Here is a 20,242-nt window from a genome sequence, read left to right as displayed (position 1 = left end):
ATAGCCATAGCAAATCAAATGGGTGACAAGGGGCATCCCTGCCTTGTTCCCCTATATAGAGGAAATGATGTAGACACGAAACCATTTACTGACACTCTCGCTACAGGATCCATATATAAGAGTTTTACCCACTTAATATATCCCAGGCCAATACCAAAGCGCTCCATGGTTTCCCAAAGAAACAGCCACTCAACTGAATTGAACGCCTTCGCTGCATCCAATGAGGCAATAATAGAGGTTTGTGCATCGTCCCGTTTTAACTGTAAGTGTGTAAATACTCTGCGTAAATTGACGGCTGTGGACTTACCAGGCATAATGCCTGTCTGATCAGAGTGAATCAGTTGGGTTATGACCTGATTAATCCTGGAGGCCAACACCTTTGCTAGGATTTTTACATCTGTGGGGAGGAGTGATATAGGTCTATATGAATCAGGCCGAGTAGTATCTTTGTCTGGTTTAGGTAAGACAATTATTAATGCCTCAGACATAGATTTAGGTAGTGTATTGTTTTCGTATATGCGAGTAAATAGCTCTAGCAGTTGGGGTACCAGTATTTTATTGTGTTTTTTGTATAACTCGGACAGGATCCCATCTAACCCTGGGGCTTTACCATTGGGAGACGATTTTAAGGCCACCTCTATTTCCTCTAATGTTAAGGGAGAATCTAGAAAATCTCTTGCCTCTGGGGAGAGTGTTGGAAGTGAAATAGCAGACAAGAATTCTTGCACCTCCGGTTGAGAATGGACTAACCTAGATTTGTATAATTGACGGTAGTACCTTACAAATTACTCTGCAATTTCTGGGGTACGCACATATTCAATATTATCTAAACCAACCAATTTAACCACATTATTGGATGACTTCTGTTCTATTCGAGCCAGGTTGGCCCAATATGATCCAGGTCTATCACCTGTTGCGTAATGTAAATGCGAATTAAAAAGAATCTTATATTGGGCCTTGTCCATCAAGCAATCCTTCCATAATTTTTGGGCATCACACCATGCTCTTTTGTTTGTTCCTGAACCGTTAGAAATATAGGCTAATTCTAAAGATTTGCAGGAAGCTTCCAATTCAGATTTTTTTGTAGGAAGCCTTTAATTTAGCAACTTTCTGGATCAAAGAACCTCTTAGAAATGACTTAAATGTATCCCATAGAACATCAACAGCTACCGTACCACTATTTAATTAAAAAACTTGTTCCATTCGGCCTCCAACTCTGCTCCAGAGCCCATGCCTGACAGCCAGAACTGATTCAATTTCCAATATTGTTGCCCCTCTGTCCCTCCATGTCCAAACTAACGGTCAGTGGAGAATGGTCGGATATACGACAGGGGACATGTATGGCACTTCGAAAAAGGTGGACCTTGTCCAGTCAGTACAGCGCTGCTGGGGAGGACTCCAATTTGGGGAGTTTCTACTATATCTATATATCTCCATACACACCAAATGCCCCTGGGTCATAAGTCCTGGTGCTTGTGAAGTATATTGCTAAACTTATAAAAGCCCCATTATTGCAATATGCAGTGCATAAGAGGAGCCTTCCAATTTAGTATATGTGCAGCTGAGAGCAGACGGTGTTCTTTTAAATTACTTTAAAACACAGCAGGGCTTCCGCAGGGTAGCAGACTCTGCAAAAAGGCAAGACCCCCTGTGAAGCCATGAAAACTGCCATTAGTAATGGAAGCCATATGTGCGCACGCCAGCCGCAAGACTCGCCTCTGCCCGCTTACTAGTAAAAAGTGGGCTGGGCGAATATGTAGGGTTGACCCCCGTCCGGATTATGAGCGGGGTACTGGAGTCACTGGCATAAGCCCCACCAGCGCAAACACATTTTATGAGGCTGGGCCCTTGTTCTCAACAGGGAAGCCTACACCGTGCTGCTTTCAGCAGAGGCAGTGAGGAGGAGGCAGCGCATAGCCCTCTGGGAGAGACGTAACCAGTGCCAGAATCTCAGCGCACAAGCCTCTCCCTTTGAAAAAGCTCTCAGTAGGAGAGCGTGAAGGTGCCCTGTGAATGCCAGCGCCGATGAATCTGACATCCAAGAGAAAATACAAAGGGACTGCGCTATATCAATCACAGCAATAAATTTTACTGTATATAGTTTATTGTAAACAAATGTAATTAATACCATAAGTACACATAATAATAAATTCTTCCTAATAGGAAAGATATTAATGCTAATAAATATAAAAAAGAATCAATCCTTCAAGAAAAAATATTCAATACGTATTGCAGGGAGTAAAAAAAAAAAATATATATATATATATATATATTCAATTGATACAATTATATCTGCTCCGGAGTGTCAAACAATGTCTCCATCAAAATGTAGTTTTGTGGTGATCACAAATGTTCCGTAAAGGGGAGCCACTTTTATTCACAGAATACATAAGTTGCTGACACTGCAGTGTATAGATCATATGAATTGGCAAAAAGAAGTTAAACAGCCGGCAACTTCTTTTATCCGTGCTAAATACTAATAAATATCACAAATGGTGATATCAGTGGATTGCTTACCACTTGAAATAGGTGTAATGATAGCACTGAAGTTATCCAGGGTTATTCAGCGTAGAAATCGCTGGTCTGTGCTGCGTGCTGGAAGCTCCTCTCAAAAGCTCAATGAGACCGGCGTCTCTATCTAGCCCAGAGCGATGCACATCAGCCGCACAGAACCGTCGGGATGGCCGTTACTTCTCCAATAGTCCTGAGAAAAAAACTGCATGTGAGTGCCTCCAATGCAGGTGTATTAACGAGTCCACCGTAGATGTGTAAACGCAATAGCCAGGTGATGTATCCACCAACCTCCTGAGCAGGTCCCCGCAGTCCTTAGGGTGTCCAGTAAATAATGAGGATCAAACGATCTCCCCAGCAGTCTCCTAACGAGTTTCTTTACTCCAGGTAATTTCATCAGACATCCAAGACCTGGCGCTGCAGTCAGGTAAAGGTTTCTGTACTTACTGAGCTGCTTTGGCCAGGGTGCTAGGCAGGGAGGGGGGAGCGGGGGACCCGGGCACGAGCCGGTTTCAGCCGTGGCGGTCCCCGCTGAGACAGTGGACTTTAAAAACCCTCTAGGAAGGGGGCCCCCTCTATAGGGAGCCCAGACACAGGCTGCAGTAGCCGTGGTGGTGCCCTCCCTGGCGGCTCCCACGGTGCAGACAGACTGCCACAGCCAGCAGCCTGCCGGTCCTCATGCTTGATGCTGTTAAAATGATTATTAAAATAAATGAAACTAAAAACAGGGCTGGAGACAGCCCTATGCGCACCGGCTCCTTTGGGCATTCTAAAAACTGGGGCTGATGGGGCAAAGAGGAGCCAGTCACACTTCTAAATTATTTAAAGTGCCAGGCTCTACTCTACCACCATCTATACCCCACTGTCTTGAGCTCTAGTGCCCCTAGCGGATGAAGGAGAAAGGGGAGGAAAGAAGGAATATTGCTGTATCCCCAGATGCTTCACCCTCCAGGCATCTACCCATCCCAGACCAGCCACAAATGTCGCAAATCCTCTCCCACCTCCCGCTGGACCTGCCATAGGGGCCTCACGCCATTTATCCAAAAGGGGATCCAAATAGTTGTTGAAGTCACCCCGACAGATCACAGGGGTAGTAAGAGACATTACATTCTGCTGCTTTTTGGAGCACATCATATAAGAATGGAGGGGGTATATAAACAGCAAGTAAAACTATAGGGGCAGTGTGGACCTTACAATCAAGAAGACATATCACCCCATAAGGGTCACTCTTAACAGCATACAAACGTTACCAAGGTTTTGATAAGAACAGAGACCCCTTGTGAGGACAAAGTGTGTGACGCATGATATGCCCAACCCACCCAGGAGTGCTTAAGAGATAAAAACTTGCTTCCAACCAAATGAGCCTCAGTATTATTATCCTTTATTTATATGGCTCCACAAGTGTTCCGCAGCGCTTTACATAGTAGATAGAACTAATAAGTGAACAAGAAACAAGTAACTTACAGTACATTCCAGTGCAGGACAAGGACACAACTTATATACATTGCTGCAATAGCGATTATACCACTCACAATAAGCTGCCGGGAGTCAGCAGTCACGTGTTAGGTGCCCTAATGGGGAGTAAGGAGTAGAAGAAAATGTAAATAGAAGCACGAGGGAAGAGGTCCCTGCTCGTGAGAGCTTACATTCTAAGGGGAGGGGCAGACAGGTGTGACACAGAAGGGGAGGGGCAGACAGGCGTGACACAGAAGGGGAGGGGCAGACAGGCGTGACACAGAAGGGGAGGGCAGACAGGCGTGACACAGAAGGGGAGGGCAGACAGACAAGACAGGCGTGACACAGAAGGGGAGGAGCAGACAGGCGTGACATGGAAGGGGAGGGGCAGACAGATAGGCGTGACACAGAATGGGAGGGGCAGACAGACAGGCGTGACACAGAAGAGGAGGGGCAGACAGACAGGCGTGACACAGAAGAGGAGGGGCAGACAGACAGGCGTGACACAGAAGGGGAGGGGCAGACAGACAGGCGTGACACAGAAGGGGAGGGGCAGACAGACAGGCGTGACACAGAAGGGGAGGGGCAGACAGACAGGCGTGACACAGAAGGGGAGGGGCAGACAGACAGGCGTGACACAGAAGGGGAGGGGCAGACAGACAGGCGAGACACAGAAGGGGAGGGGCAGACAGACAGGCGAGACACAGAAGGGGAGGGGCAGACAGACAGGCCTGACACAGAAGGGGAGGGGCAGACAGACAGGCGTGACACAGAAGGGGAGGGGCAGACAGACAGGCGTGACACAGAAGGGGAAGATAGGAAGGAAAGAGCATGAGGTGGGTTATGATGAGAGCTGGAAGGCTATGATGAAGTAGTGGGTCTTGAGAGCCCGTTTGAAGATTTGTAGAGAAGTGGAGAGTCTGATAGGGAGAGGGAGAGTTCCAGAGGTAGGGAGCAGCACGGGCAAAATCTCAGATGCGGGAGTGGGAGGAAGTAATCAGTTGGCAAGAGAGGCGGCATGCATTAGTTGAGCGAAGTGGACGGGCGGGAGTGTGAAGGGAGAGAAGGTCAGAAATGTATGCGGGAGAGGATTTGGTGAGGGCTTTGTAGGCGAGTGTAAGAACCTTGAATTGGCATCTGAAGGGGAAGGGGAGCCAGTGTAGGGCTTGGAGGAGAGGGGAAGCAGATGTAGAACGTCTGGAGAGGAAGATGAGCCGAGCAGCAGCATTGAGAACCAATTGTAGTGGAGAGAGGTGAGAGACTGGGAGGCCAGCTAGGAGAAGGTTACAGTAGTCCAATCTGGAGATGACCAGCGAGTGGATGAGAGTTTTAGTGGCATCCTGGGTGAGGAAGGGTCTAATCTTGGAGATATTTTTTTAGGTAGAAACGGCAGGACTGCGAGAGGTGCTGAATGTGCGGTTTAAAGGAGAGGGAGGAGTCTAGGATAACTCCAAGACAGCGCACTCTGGGGCAGTAAAACAGAAGATATCAGAATCATATTGATTAAACATTTTTAACACTAGAGATCGTTTCATCCTGTCATTAATCCCCCTAACATTCCACGTAAGTAGTCGTACCATAATAAAAATAGAAAATATCTGAGAAAACGAGAATAGAGATATAGCAGACTTCTGAGAAAATAAACAGAAATGTGTGACATAACAGCCAGCATGTACATAATAAAAAAAAGAAAACTTATCATTCTAAACAAATCCAGCCACCCCCACCCCACCCCACCAGTGGATGCAGCCATAAACTACTTAACTAATATTCATGAAAACACTAACTAGCAACTCATCACTAAAGTTACTAGATGAATCCCAACAAATGGCAATTGCTGCCCAATACTCCAGTGGCTAATTGTGTGCCAAGTACATATAAAAGGTATAACGTAACATTCACAAGCTATATCGTACATATTTCATAGTACATACTGTAACATTTCATAGGTGATGTCTGTTATGGCCACTGAAACATGTTACCATCACGGATGATCACTTACACACACAACGATTTTGAAACCAGCGATTTTCTGAACGATTATCTGTCAGATTATTTAAAGTGTAATGAACGATTTTTATGAACTACAAACAATTTTTACATATTCCCTAAATGAAAATCGTTGCGTTGGTCAGTCTGACTGAACTACAAATGTGAACGCGCATGAACGATGATCGTTCATCGTTTCAACTTAGAAAGTGAACGATTTTTTCCAACGATTGAATGATAAACGAAATCGTTAACAATAATCGTTTGTAAAATCGTGTGTGTATGCACCTTTTGTATTAAGAGTAAATGAAAATATGCGTCTCTTGCATGTTCTATTTGTTATCTGACATTGCAAAGTATCGGTTCCACTTACTGTTCAGGAAGATGCCGGGTGGGGAGCGGCTGTAACGGTGACATTGGTGCACATTCCGTTTCCTGCTGGTTGAATAAGACAGAAAAATTTAAGATGTGAAGTTCTGCATTGAAGATGACATTATAAATAAAACAAAACACTTCTTTAGTGATGTGAGTACCACTATACCAGCGGAACAATAAGCCCCTGTTGACCAGTGTACACCTAGGAGGGCAAGGTCAAATCTCCCACCTATTCCGGCTTTATATGGAGGACTGACGGATGCTCACGCAGACATCATACATCTCTATGGAGAGAGGGACATTCATTGATCACGGGCACTTCACAAAAGCAGGAATCATAGTGAATGTGGATCATGTTCAGGTCTGTCTCTCCATGAAGATAAGTAAGCATCTCCGTTCCTCTGTCATAAACAAGAACAGATGGGAGACAGATATAAAACAGTTGTATGTACATGGCTTAAGGGGTGTCCGGCAGGTTATAGGCTGGCCATATGTGCAGGTTATAGCCAACCAATTGGTCTTCCTGGATTAGGTTGGCTGCCCATTGCACAGTATGTGGACTTGTACTATACAACCACAATCTGATCAGATTTCATCTCAGACACACGTATGGGGTCAGCTCTGCGAGGCAGAAGTGGTAAAGTACTTTGTACAGCTACAGTACAGTCCAATGGAACCAGGACATTGCAATCGGCTTGGTGAGACCTGACCCCCAATATGTGTGGCCAAATTGCTTCCAGATCTAGTGAGATGGTAACATGCCAGCATAACCTCACATGATAAAAGCTTCCTTGTGGTTTGTCATTCAGTGGTTATTATGCTGACTGCAATTCACCAGTTATATATTTCCACTTATCAGGGAATTGGTGGATACTATGGGACAGGGAGACATTTATCCTCAGTTGCTGTGTGATGACACACAGAGCACACTGTACAAGGAACACACACAGCTGTAGAGACTGATCTTGCAGAGCGCCAGCCTTGCACAGGCCAGGGGAAGTAGTTATAATTGAAAACTTCTTATCTAAGTGGTAGATATGACAAGCTATTATTGTGAATGGCCTGACCAGAGATAACATCTGTGCTAGGAGTGAAGTAAGGACAAGGCAGTTTCTATACAGTGAGCTGACTGAATTGACTCATTAGATATGAAAGGAAATCACACATTGTTTATGTTACTCTATAATAGGAACCATCATTCTCTACAGCTCGTTATATTCAGCAGCTACAAATTACATGCAGCCTCTTCTGGACCAAAATCCCCATGTTCCTTTTTCCAAGAGAATATGTTTAGTTCCTATATTTCTAATAGTTTTTACTCTGTGTTTGTAACTTTTTATTGGTAGCAGCTTCCATTCTTGTTGGGGAAGGGCCGGGGGGGTGTCTGATACGCATTCGATATGATTTACCGCCGGCCGCATGGCCCGACAGAGGAGGAAATCCCGACGTCCTAGGTAAGTATAAACTAACCTAAATCTACACCCTAACCTCCCCCCCTGTGCCTAACCTTAATCCCCCCTCTAAGTGCCTAACCCTAACCTCCCCTCTGGGGGTGCCTAACCGTAACCCCCCTTCCCCTAGCCTGACCCTAACCTGTTGGGGGGGTGGTGCCTAACCCTAAGCCCCCCCCCGGGAGCCCTAAACCAAACCTTCCCCCCCCCCTCGGGTGTCCGCGCTCGGCGCCCGCCATCCCTTCGATCGGGATGCCTGTCATTTAACCCTCCCTGGGATTAAGTAGTCGGGAAGCCGGCAGTCAGAATTGCGTCCTCCGGCTTCCTTAACGTATACCGCCAGATACAGACCTCAGGAGTGTGCAAACAGCTTACTCTCCTGCATCACTCAGAACCCCTATGCATACCTGTAGAGCCTCACAATATCTCCAATAAATACACATATGACAGTACTGTGAGCAACCCAGTTATCTGATTTAGGGGTCTATTTACTAAGCAGTGTTAGGAGACAGAGTGAAAAGTGATAAGGTACCAGCCAATCAGCTCCCAACTGTCATTTTTCAAACGCAGCCCGTGACATGGCAGTTAGGAGCTGATTGGCTGGTACCTTATTGAGCTTTATGATATCGGACATGATGTACTATAGAACTGCGTAGCCACATATGTAAACATTAAAAGAAATCAGTGCGCCCTGAAAATTGCTGACGACCACTAACATTTTAATAATAGGCATGAAGGAAGACTGTCTATATGTACACATATACATTGTGAGGCACATGCCCCGTGTGAACATAGCAAGCCCGATAAAGCGGGCAATCAGGCGGAGCGTGCTCAACAACCGAACTTTACAGAATGAGCAAGGCTGAGAGAAGAGGAGGAGCGGTTAGAGAGAAAGAGAGAGAGAGTGACACTGGGAGGAGAGGAGCGGTCACAGAAAGGGAGAGGGAAACTGGGAGAAGAGGAGGAGTGGTTAGAGAGAAAGAGAGAGAGAGAGAGTGACACTGGGAGGAGAGGAGCGGTCACAGAAAGGGAGAGAAACTGGGAGAAGAGGAGGAACGGTTAGAGAGAAAGAGAGAGTGACACTGGGAGGAGAGGAGCGGTCACAGAAAGGGAGAGAGGGAAACTGGGAGAAGAGGAAGAGCGTTTAGAGAGAAAGAGAGAGAGAGAGTGACACTGGGAGGAGAGGAGCGGTCACAGAAAGGGAGAGAAACTGGGAGAAGAGGAGGAACGGTTAGAGAGAAAGAGAGAGTGACACTGGGAGGAGAAGAGCGGTCACAGAAAGGGAGAGAGGGAAACTGGGAGAAGAGGAGGAGCGGTTAGAGAGAAAGAGAGAGTGACACTGGGAGGAGAGGAGCGGTCACAGAAAGGGAGAGAGGGAAACTGGGAGAAGAGGAGGAGCGGTTAGAGAGAAAGAGAGAGTGACACTGGGAGGAGAGGAGCGGTCACAGAAAGGGAGAGGGAAACAGAGAAGAGGAGGAGTGGTTAGAGAGAAAGAGAGAGAGAGAGTGACACTGGGAGGAGAAGAGCGGTCACAGAAAGGGAGAGAAACTGGGAGGAGAGGAGGAGCGGTTAGAGAGAAAGAGAGAGAGAGTGACACAGGGAGGAGAGGAGCGGTCACAGAAAGGGAGAGGGAAACTGGGAGAAGAGGAGGAGTGGTTAGAGAGAAAGAGAGAGAGAGAGAGTGACACTGGGAGGAGAGGAGCGGTCACAGAAAGGGAGAGAAACTGGGAGAAGAGGAGGAACGGTTAGAGAGAAAGAGAGAGTGACACTGGGAGGAGAGGAGCGGTCACAGAAAGGGAGAGAGGGAAACTGGGAGAAGAGGAAGAGCGGTTAGAGAGAAAGAGAGAGAGAGAGTGACACTGGGAGGAGAGGAGCGGTCACAGAAAGGGAGAGAAACTGGGAGAAGAGGAGGAACGGTTAGAGAGAAAGAGAGAGTGACACTGGGAGGAGAAGAGCGGTCACAGAAAGGGAGAGAGGGAAACTGGGAGAAGAGGAGGAGCGGTTAGAGAGAAAGAGAGAGTGACACTGGGAGGAGAGGAGCGGTCACAGAAAGGGAGAGAGGGAAACTGGGAGAAGAGGAGGAGCGGTTAGAGAGAAAGAGAGAGTGACACTGGGAGGAGAGGAGCGGTCACAGAAAGGGAGAGGGAAACAGAGAAGAGGAGGAGTGGTTAGAGAGAAAGAGAGAGAGAGAGTGACACTGGGAGGAGAAGAGCGGTCACAGAAAGGGAGAGAAACTGGGAGAAGAGGAGGAACGGTTAGAGAGAAAGAGAGAGAGAGTGACACTGGAAGGAGAGGAGCGGTCACAGAAAGGGAGAGAAACTGGGAGAAGAGGAGGAACGGTTAGAGAGAAAGAGAGTGACACTGGGAGGAGAGGAGCGGTCACAGAAAGGGAGAGGGAAACTGGGAGAAGAGGAGGAGCGGTTAGAGAGAAAGAGAGAGAGTGACACTGGGAGGAGAGGAGCGGTCATAGAAAGGGAGAGGGAAACTGGGAGAAGAGGAGGAGCGGTTAGAGAGAGTGACACTGGGAGGAGAGGAGCGGTCACAGAAAGGGAGAGAGGGAAACTGTGAGAAGAGGAAGAGCGGTTAGAGAGAGAGAGTGACAATGGGAGGAGAGGAGCGGTCACAGAAAGGGAGAGGGAAACTGGGAGAAGAGGAGGAGCGGTTAGAGAGAAAGAGAGTGACACTGGGAGGAGAGGAGCGGTCACAGAAAGGGAGAGAGGGAAACTGGGAGAAGAGGAGGAGCGGTTAGAGAGAAAGAGAGTGACACTGGGAGGAGAGGAGGAGCGGTTAGAGAGAGAGAGTGACACTGGGAGGAGAGGAGCGGTCACAGAAAGGGAGAGAGGGAAACTAGGAAAAAAGAGGAACGGTTAGAGAGAAAGAGAGAGTGACACTGGGAGGAAAGGAGCGGTCACAGAAAGGGAGAGAAACTGGCAGAAGAGGAGGAGCGGTTAGAGAGAAAGTGACACTGGGAGGAGAGGAGCGGTCACAGAAAGGAAGAGGGAAACTGGGAGAAGAGGAGGAGCGGTTAGAGAGAAAGAGAGAGAGTGACACTGGGAGGAGAGGAGCGGTCACAGAAAGGGAGAGAAACTGGGAGAAGAGGAGGAGCGGTTAGAGAGAAAGAGAGAGAGTGACACTGGGAGGAGAGGAGCGGTCACAGAAAGGAAGAGGGAAACTGGGAGAAGAGGAGGAGCGGTTAGAGAGAAAGAGAGAGTGACACTGGGAGGAGAGGAGCGGTCACAGAAAGGGAGAGAAACTGGGAGAAGAGGAGGAGCGGTTAGAGAGAAAGAGAGAGTGACACTGGGAGGAGAGGAGCGGTCACAGAAAGGGAGAGGGAAACTGGGAGAAGAGGAGGAGCGGTTAGAGAGAGAGAGTGACACTGGGAGGAGAGGAGCGGTCACAGAAAGGAAGAGGGAAACTGGGAGAAGAGGAGGAGCGGTTAGAGAGAAAGAGAGAGAGAGAGTGACACTGGGAGGAGAGGAGCGGTCACAGAAAGGGAGAGAGGGAAACTGGGAAAAAAGAGGAACGGTTAGAAAGAGTCGATAGGAGGAATATGGCGCTGTACAGTGCAAAAACCGTGTGAAAATGGACAGAGAAATTACTAAACAGACGATTACCTTTATTGTGTAACACTAATGACAACACAGAAATAAAAGCCCATCTTCGCGCTGATTTCACATCGTACAACGCTGGTTTCCCATTTTTGGCGACTTCTTGCACTTATGCGGAATCCGGATTCCCATATCCTAATTAGTCGCCCTCTTCAATATTCTGTGGGGATCTCTAAGTATTGGGCCCCTGACGGAGCAATTCAATTGTCGCGCCGAGAGGTGGCGAATGTCGCAGGCGCCCACATTTCTGCTCGCAGCCTCCGGAGGTTTTGAGGGGATATGCGCACAGAGTCCGGCTTCTGGGCGCCCAAGCGGCACTTTTCACATCTCTCCCATTAGTTTAGAGGGGAGTATCCATTTTTTCACAACTAAACCTGGTGCTTTTGGGAGCGACAAGCGCGATAATTAATGGCCGCCCAAAACAATTGAATTGCTCCGTCGGGCGCCCGTTTATTATCACCGCCCAAATAACTATTCAATTGCTCCCTATATAAGGTCATTCCAGTGTCTCCGTACGTGTGGGGGCAGCACGGTTCGGGGGGGAATCGTGGTTGGGGGGCAGCGTGGTGGGGGGCAGCGTGGTTGGGGGGCAGCGTGGTTGGGGACTGAGCGTTAGGCAAAATGACAGGTGCTATGAAGCGAGAGCGGCGCCCACATAAATAACATTACAGCTTGATTCTAATGCATAACAAAGTAAATAAGAACTGAGAATAGGGATACTGATATATACTGATATATACTGATGGATACTGATGGATACTGATGGATACTGATATATACTGATATATACTGATGGATACTGATATATACTGATGGATACTGATGGATACTGATATATACTGATATATACTGATGGATACTGATATATACTGATGGATACTGATATATACTGATGGATACTGATGGATACTGATATATACTGATATATACTGATGGATACTGATATATACTGATGGATACTGATATATACTGATGGATACTGATATATACTGACAGATACTGATATATACTGATATATACTGATGGATACTGATATATACTGATGGATACTGATATATACTGATGGATACTGATATATACTGATGGATACTGATATATACTGACAGATACTGATATATACTGATATATACTGATGGATACTGATATATACTGATGGATACTGATATATACTGATGGATACTGATATATACTGATATATACTGATGGATACTGATATATACTGATATATACTGATATATACTGATGGATACTGATATATACTGATATATACTGATGGATACTGATATATCAGTATATATCAGTATATATCAGTATATATCAGTATCCATCAGTATATATCAGTATCCATCAGTATATATCAGTATCCATCAGTATATATCAGTATCCATCAGTATATATCAGTATATATCAGTATATATCAGTATATATCAGTATCCATCAGTATATATCAGTATATATCAGTATATATCAGTATCCATCAGTATATATCAGTATATATCAGTATATATCAGTATATATCAGTATCCATCAGTATATATCAGTATATATCAGTATCCATCAGTATATATCAGTATCCATCAGTATATATCAGTATCCATCAGTATCTGTCAGTATATATCAGTATCCATCAGTATATATCAGTATCCATCAGTATATATCAGTATCCATCAGTATATATCAGTATATATCAGTATATATCAGTATATATCAGTATCCATCAGTATATATCAGTATATATCAGTATATATCAGTATCCATCAGTATATATCAGTATATATCAGTATATATCAGTATATATCAGTATCCATCAGTATATATCAGTATATATCAGTATCCATCAGTATATATCAGTATCCATCAGTATATATCAGTATATATCAGTATCCATCAGTATATATCAGTATATATCAGTATCCATCAGTATATATCAGTATCCATCAGTATATATCAGTATCCATCAGTATATATCAGTATATATCAGTATCCATCAGTATATATCAGTATATATCAGTATCCATCAGTATATATCAGTATATATCAGTATCCATCAGTATATATCAGTATATATCAGTATATATCAGTATCCATCAGTATATATCAGTATATATCAGTATCCATCAGTATATATCAGTATATATCAGTATCCATCAGTATATATCAGTATCCATCAGTATATATCAGTATCCATCAGTATATATCAGTATATATCAGTATATATCAGTATCCATCAGTATATATCAGTATATATCAGTATCCATCAGTATATATCAGTATATATCAGTATCCATCAGTATATATCAGTATCCATCAGTATATATCAGTATCCATCAGTATATATCAGTATATATCAGTATATATCAGTATATATACTGATATATACTGATATATACTGATGGATACTGATATATACTGATGGATACTGATATATACTGATGGATACTGATATATACTGATATATACTGATGGATACTGATATATACTGATATATACTGATGGATACTGATATATACTGATATATACTGATGGATACTGATATATACTGATGGATACTGATATATACTGATATATACTGATGGATACTGATATATACTGATATATACTGATGGATACTGATATATACTGATGGATACTGATATATACTGATATATACTGATGGATACTGATATATACTGATATATACTGATATATACTGATGGATACTGATATATACTGATATATACTGATATATACTGATGGATACTGATATATACTGATATATACTGATGGATACTGATATATACTGATGGATACTGATATATACTGATGGATACTGATATATACTGATGGATACTGATATATACTGACAGATACTGATATATACTGATATATACTGATGGATACTGATATATACTGATGGATACTGATATATACTGATATATACTGATGGATACTGATATATACTGATATATACTGATATATACTGATATATACTGATGGATACTGATATATACTGATATATACTGATATATACTGATGGATACTGATATATACTGATATATACTGATATATACTGATATATACTGATGGATACTGATATATACTGATGGATACTGATATATACTGATGGATACTGATATATACTGATGGATACTGATATATACTGATGGATACTGATGGATACTGATATATACTGATATATACTGATGGATACTGATATATACTGATATATACTGATGGATACTGATATATACTGATATATACTGATGGATACTGATATATACTGATGGATACTGATATATACTGATGGATACTGATATATACTGATATATACTGATATATACTGATATATACTGATGGATACTGATATATACTGATATATACTGATGGATACTGATATATACTGATATATACTGATGGATACTGATATATACTGATGGATACTGATATATACTGATGGATACTGATATATACTGATGGATACTGATATATACTGATGGATACTGATATATACTGATATATACTGATGGATACTGATATATACTGATATATACTGATATATACTGATGGATACTGATATATACTGATATATACTGATATATACTGATATATACTGATGGATACTGATGGATACTGATATATACTGACAGATACTGATATATACTGACAGATACTGATATATACTGATATATACTGATGGATACTGATGGATGATAGAACAGTGTGTGTCATGGGGACATGCTCACCTGTGTCAGGACTCTCAGGAGGCTGCTCAGAAAAGTAGGGACACCTGCCGCGCGGAATGTGTGACTGACGGCTCTGCGGGAGAGGCATGGGGTGGATGTACCTCACACCGCGGCGGGGGGGGGAGGCCGGGAGTCTGTACACCGACCTCCCTCTGACAGGAGCCCAGCACCAGCTGCGGCCGCCATTACGCGGCTTCCCGCCATTCCCGGCCTGACAGAGCGTCCAATCAGCTGCATGGACACACAGGCGGAGGGAAGCTCTAAGACGGCTGCTCATTGGCTCCCGCGCATCCGCTCATACTGCTAGTGCCACTGTGCGGAGCCATTAACCAATCACGGCCCGGCAGCCCCTGCGCGGAGCCTATGGGGGGGGCTACAAGTTCTTACTGTTGGTGGGCAGATATAACGTTTGTGACAAAAATAACAGCGCTTCCGCCCTCACTGCACACCACACCTAGGTCCATTACCTGATGGGGATCTATACACAACCGTGATTGCAGCTGTGTCCAAGCAACACTATAACCGGGGATGCACTCATCATCACTAAGGTGGCAGGCCCTGCCTCCTGCTCCCCATTCTGACCCTCCCTCCCACAGGCCCTCCCTCCTGCTCCCCATTCTGACCCTCCCTCCTGCTTCCCATTCAGGCCCTGCCTCTTGCTCCCCATTCTGACCCTCCCTCCCACAGGCCCTCCCTCCTGCTTCCCATTCAGGCCCTGCCTCCTGCTCCCCATTCTGACCCTCCCTCCCACAGGCCCTCCCTCCTGCTTCCCATTCAGGCCCTGCCTCTTGCTCCCCATTCAGGCCCTGCCTCCTGCTCCCCATTCAGGCCCTCCCTCCTGCTCCCAGACCTGCCTCCTGCTCCCCATTCAGGCCCTGCCTCCTGCTCCCCATTCAGGCCCTCCCTCCTGCTCCCCATACAGGCCCTACCTCCTGCTCCCAGACCTGCCTCCTGCTCCCCATTCAGGCCCTGCCTCCTGCTCCCCATTCTGACCCTCCCTCCCACAGGCCCTCCCTCCTGCTCTCCATTCAGGCCCTGCCTCCTGCTCCCCATTCAGGCCCTCCCTCCTGCTCCCCATTCAGGCCCTGCTTCCTACTCCCCATTCAGGCCCTGCCTCTTGCTCCCCATTCAGGCCCTGCCTCCTGCTCCCCATTCAGGCCCTCCCTCCTGCTCCCAGACCTGCCTCCTGCTCCCCATTCAGGCCCTGCCTCCTGCTCCCCATTCAGGCCCTCCCTCCTGCTCCCCATACAGGCCCTCCCTCCTGCTTCCCATTCAGGCCCTGCCTCTTGCTCCCCATTCAGGCCCTGCCTCCTGCTCCCCATTCAGGCCCTCCCTCCTGCTCCCAGACCTGCCTCCTGCTCCCCATTCAGGCCCTGCCTCCTGCTCCCCATTCAGGCCCTCCCTCCTGCTCCCCATACAGGCCCTACCTCCTGCTCCCAGACCTGCCTCCTGCTCCCCATTCAGGCCCTGCCTCCTGCTCCCCATTCTGACCCTCCCTCCCACAGGCCCTCCCTCCTGCTCTCCATTCAGGCCCTGCCTCCTGCTCCCCATTCAGGCCCTCCCTCCTGCTCCCCATTCAGGCCCTGCTTCCTACTCCCCATTCAGGCCCTGCCTCTTGCTCCCCATTCAGGCCCTGCCTCCTGCTCCCCATTCAGGCCCTCCCTCCTGCTCTCCATTCAGGCCCTGCTTCCTACTCCCCATTCAGGCCCTGCCTCCTGCTCCCCATTCAGGCCCTGGCACCTGTCTTCATCTGAACCCTCATTACTCCCCATGGGAGCACTCACTTTTCACTAGGCATAGTTGCCAACATCCAGGGACAGCTTTCCAGGAGGGGGATTCCAGGCTTCTTCCGCGGGGGGCATGGTGAGAGAGATGATGTGGCAGTGGGAGCGGAGCAAGGCGTGACCACATGATTGCATCATTATAGCCCCGCCCCTCTTTGCAATGCCGAGATTAACGGCATTGTTAAGCAGGGGGCGCAGTCATTGGCCTCTCCCGCTGCGGGGGGCATGTACGGAGATGCGTGGGGACTCAAGGGGGTGGCAGCCGGCCGGGAGATTTACCTACTTTTCCGGGTGGCCGGGAGCGCTTCCAGATTTTCGGGAGGCTCCCTGTCAAATCGGGAGAGTAGGTAAGTATGCCACTAGGTATATAAGAGAAAAGGTGCGCTGTATAACCTAATGCTGTCATATATAGAACCTTGCTGCTGACAACCGAGGGGTTCTGTCAAAAACCATTCAGGCCCTCCATCCTTGCTATACAGGCACTCATTCCTCCCCATCTGGCCCTCGCTAATCCCCATGTGTGCTCTCATCTTTCCCCATAGGGGCTCATTCCCAATGTAGACCCACACTCCTCCCCATATGGGCCCTTGCTAATACCCATGGGGGCCCTCCTTTCCAATGTGGGACCTCACTTCTATCCATCTGGGCATCCTCTACTTCAGCCATTGCAGTCCCCTCCTCCGCATCTGGGCCCTCGCTAATCCCCATGTATGCACTCACTTCGATCCATCTTTGCCCTCCCTCCTACCTTTCTCCTCCCCATATGGACCCTCCCTTCTACCCATGCAGAACCTCACTCCTATCTATGTGAGCTCCTCCACTTTTCCATGCGGATCTTCCCTCCCCCCATTCGGCTCTGCGCCATGTGGGTCCTCCATCCCACCTCCTCAAATAAGCTCTCCATGTGGCTCTTCCCCGTGCGGGCCCTCCCTCCTCTCTATGTGGCTCTTACCCATGTGGGCCCTCCCTCCTCTCCATGTGGCTCTTCCCTGTGCGGGCCCTCTCTCCTCTCTATGTGGCTCTTCCCCATGCGGGACATCCTCTCTATGTGGCTCTTACCCATGCGGGCCCTCCCTCCTCTCTATGTGGCTCTTAATCATGTGGGCCCTCCCTCCTCTCCATGTGGCTCTTCCCTGTGCGGGCCCTCTCTCCTCTCTATGTGGCTCTTCCCCATGCGGGACATCCTCTCTATGTGGCTCTTACCCATGCGGGCCCTCCCTCCTCTCTATGTGGCTCTTAATCATGTGGGCCCTCCCTCCTCTCCATGTGGCTCTTCCCCGTGCGGGCCCTCCCTCCTCTCTATGTAGTAGTTTGTCTGTGTGTATCCCCTTTATGTATGGCCAGAGTTTTATACTCAGCTGCACCAAATTGGCATGATGAGGTAGTTTGACCAAGACTAGACTTTTGCGCAGGTTTGAACTCGTCAGGGCCACACAATCCCATAAAACCCGGACACTCATAATTTACACAGGTTCTGGGGCTTCATATACACACACTGTCACTCACATCTCTTCCAAAGTGCTGCGTTATATCACTTTTCCAACAGCCACATACATGAAATACGGATTGAGTCAGCCCTCTGTGTTTGAATGATAAACTTTAACATTAAACAGTGAGTATTACTAGCATTTCACTCACTGTCTCATCTTACAGCAACCTATCGAAGCTTAGCATACAGAGATAAACAGCAGGGGAGATTAATCGCAGCCACACAGTGCCACTGCCGGTCTGCCCCCTTCTGTCCGGGAAAGGGACTCCAGTCCAGGTATGCCCCCCTGATGGCTGCCCTGCTAGACATGGTCTTCAATGTTTATCTGCAGAGTGATTTCAGGGGGTGAATCAGCTGCGGACGTAGTGACAGGGATCACACAGATTCTCGATTATCGGAAATCTGCTCATGTGCAGTGTGGGTCTGCAATCCCACACACAGTCCAGCAGCAGACTGTCAGTGATTATTACTCTGCCGCCATTTCTGGGCGGGGAGGGGGAAGTGACGACTTCTGTTAACTTAAACAGAGGCGTGTTGCTGCAAGGGGGAGTGGAGAGGCCAGGTTCATCGTCTGCTGAAGGAGAATTCCTGGCCTCTTTTACTCATCTGCGGTGGCCGGCTTGCGTGACCCCATGGCCACTCAGCCGGCCGAAGGGATGGTAGATAATCCTTCGCTGCTTCCTTGGACGCAGCTAGGATCACTAATGCATGCAGGAGTCGCAGCTGCAATAACATATTCATCCGCAGCTGAATCTCCCCCTCTGAAGTGTTTTCTGACACACAAGTGATTTGGAAGCCATACTGATTTGTGTTCTGTAAATCAGCCTGCTCCTGATATTCCCCATTATACACTGTATGAGACTACGCTGCCTGCACTGTCACTTACTCCTAATGTATATAGTTATCCAGGTTATAGGTGAGGACAATGTAATCAGTCTGCTCCTGATATTCCCCATTATACACTGTATGAGACTACGCTGCCTGTACTGTCACTTACTCCTAATGTACATAGTTATCCAGGTTATAGGTGAGGACAATGTAATCAGTCTGCTCCTGATATTCCCCATTATACACTGTATGAGACTACGCTGCCTGTACTGTCACTTACTCCTAATGTACATAGTTATCCAGGTTATAGGTGAGGACAATGTAATCACTCTGCTCCTGATATTCCCCATTATACACTGTATGAGACTACGCTGCCTGCACTGTCACTTACTCCTAATGTATATAGTTATCCAGGTTATAGGTGAGGACAATGTAATCAGTCTGCTCCTGATATTCCCCATTATACACTGTATGAGACTACGCTGCCTGTACTGTCACTTACTCCTAATGTACATAGTTATCCAGGTTATAGGTGAGGACAATGTAATCACTCTGCTCCTGATATTCCCCATTATACACTGTATGAGAATACGCTGCCTGTACTGTCACTTACTCCTAATGTACATAGTTATCCAGGTTATAGGTGAGGACAATGTAATCACTCTGCTCCTGATATTCCCCATTATACACTGTATGAGACTACGCTGCCTGCACTGTCACTTACTCCTAATATACATAGTTATCCAGGTTATAGGTGAGGACAATGTAATCAGTCTGCTCCTGATATTCCCCATTATACACTGTATGAGACTACGCTGCCTGTACTGTCACTTACTCCTAATGTACATAGTTATCCAGGTTATAGGTGAGGACAATGTAATCACTGCTCCTGATATTCCCCATTATACACTGTATGAGAATACGCTGCCTGCACTGTCACTTACTCCTAATGTACATAGTTATCCAGGTTATAGGTGAGGACAATGTAATCAGTCTGCTCCTGATATTCCCCATTATACACTGTATGAGA

At 46.6% G+C, this 20,242-nt stretch overlaps 1 long non-coding RNA gene across 3 annotated transcripts in view; it reads right to left on the bottom strand.

The window, feature by feature from the left end:
• The window catches only part of LOC148436230 (uncharacterized), a 168,443-nt gene extending 153,146 nt beyond the window's left edge, over window positions 1-15,297 (bottom strand). For all 3 annotated transcript variants that reach the window (XR_015876492.1, XR_015876491.1, XR_015876490.1), the window contains exons 1-2: window positions 15,112-15,297; window positions 6,329-6,393 (exon numbers count right to left, since the gene is read on the bottom strand). This is a non-coding gene — a long non-coding RNA (uncharacterized LOC148436230). The remainder of the gene's footprint in view (window positions 1-6,328; window positions 6,394-15,111) is intronic.
• Window positions 15,298-20,242: the final 4,945 nt, after the last annotated feature.

This window comes from Taudactylus pleione, unplaced genomic scaffold (genome assembly GCF_031769625.1).
Source record: "Taudactylus pleione unplaced genomic scaffold, aTauple2 ptg001889l, whole genome shotgun sequence".
NCBI lineage: Eukaryota > Metazoa > Chordata > Amphibia > Anura > Myobatrachidae > Taudactylus > Taudactylus pleione.
This window is presented reverse-complemented; position numbering and strand designations above follow the sequence as displayed.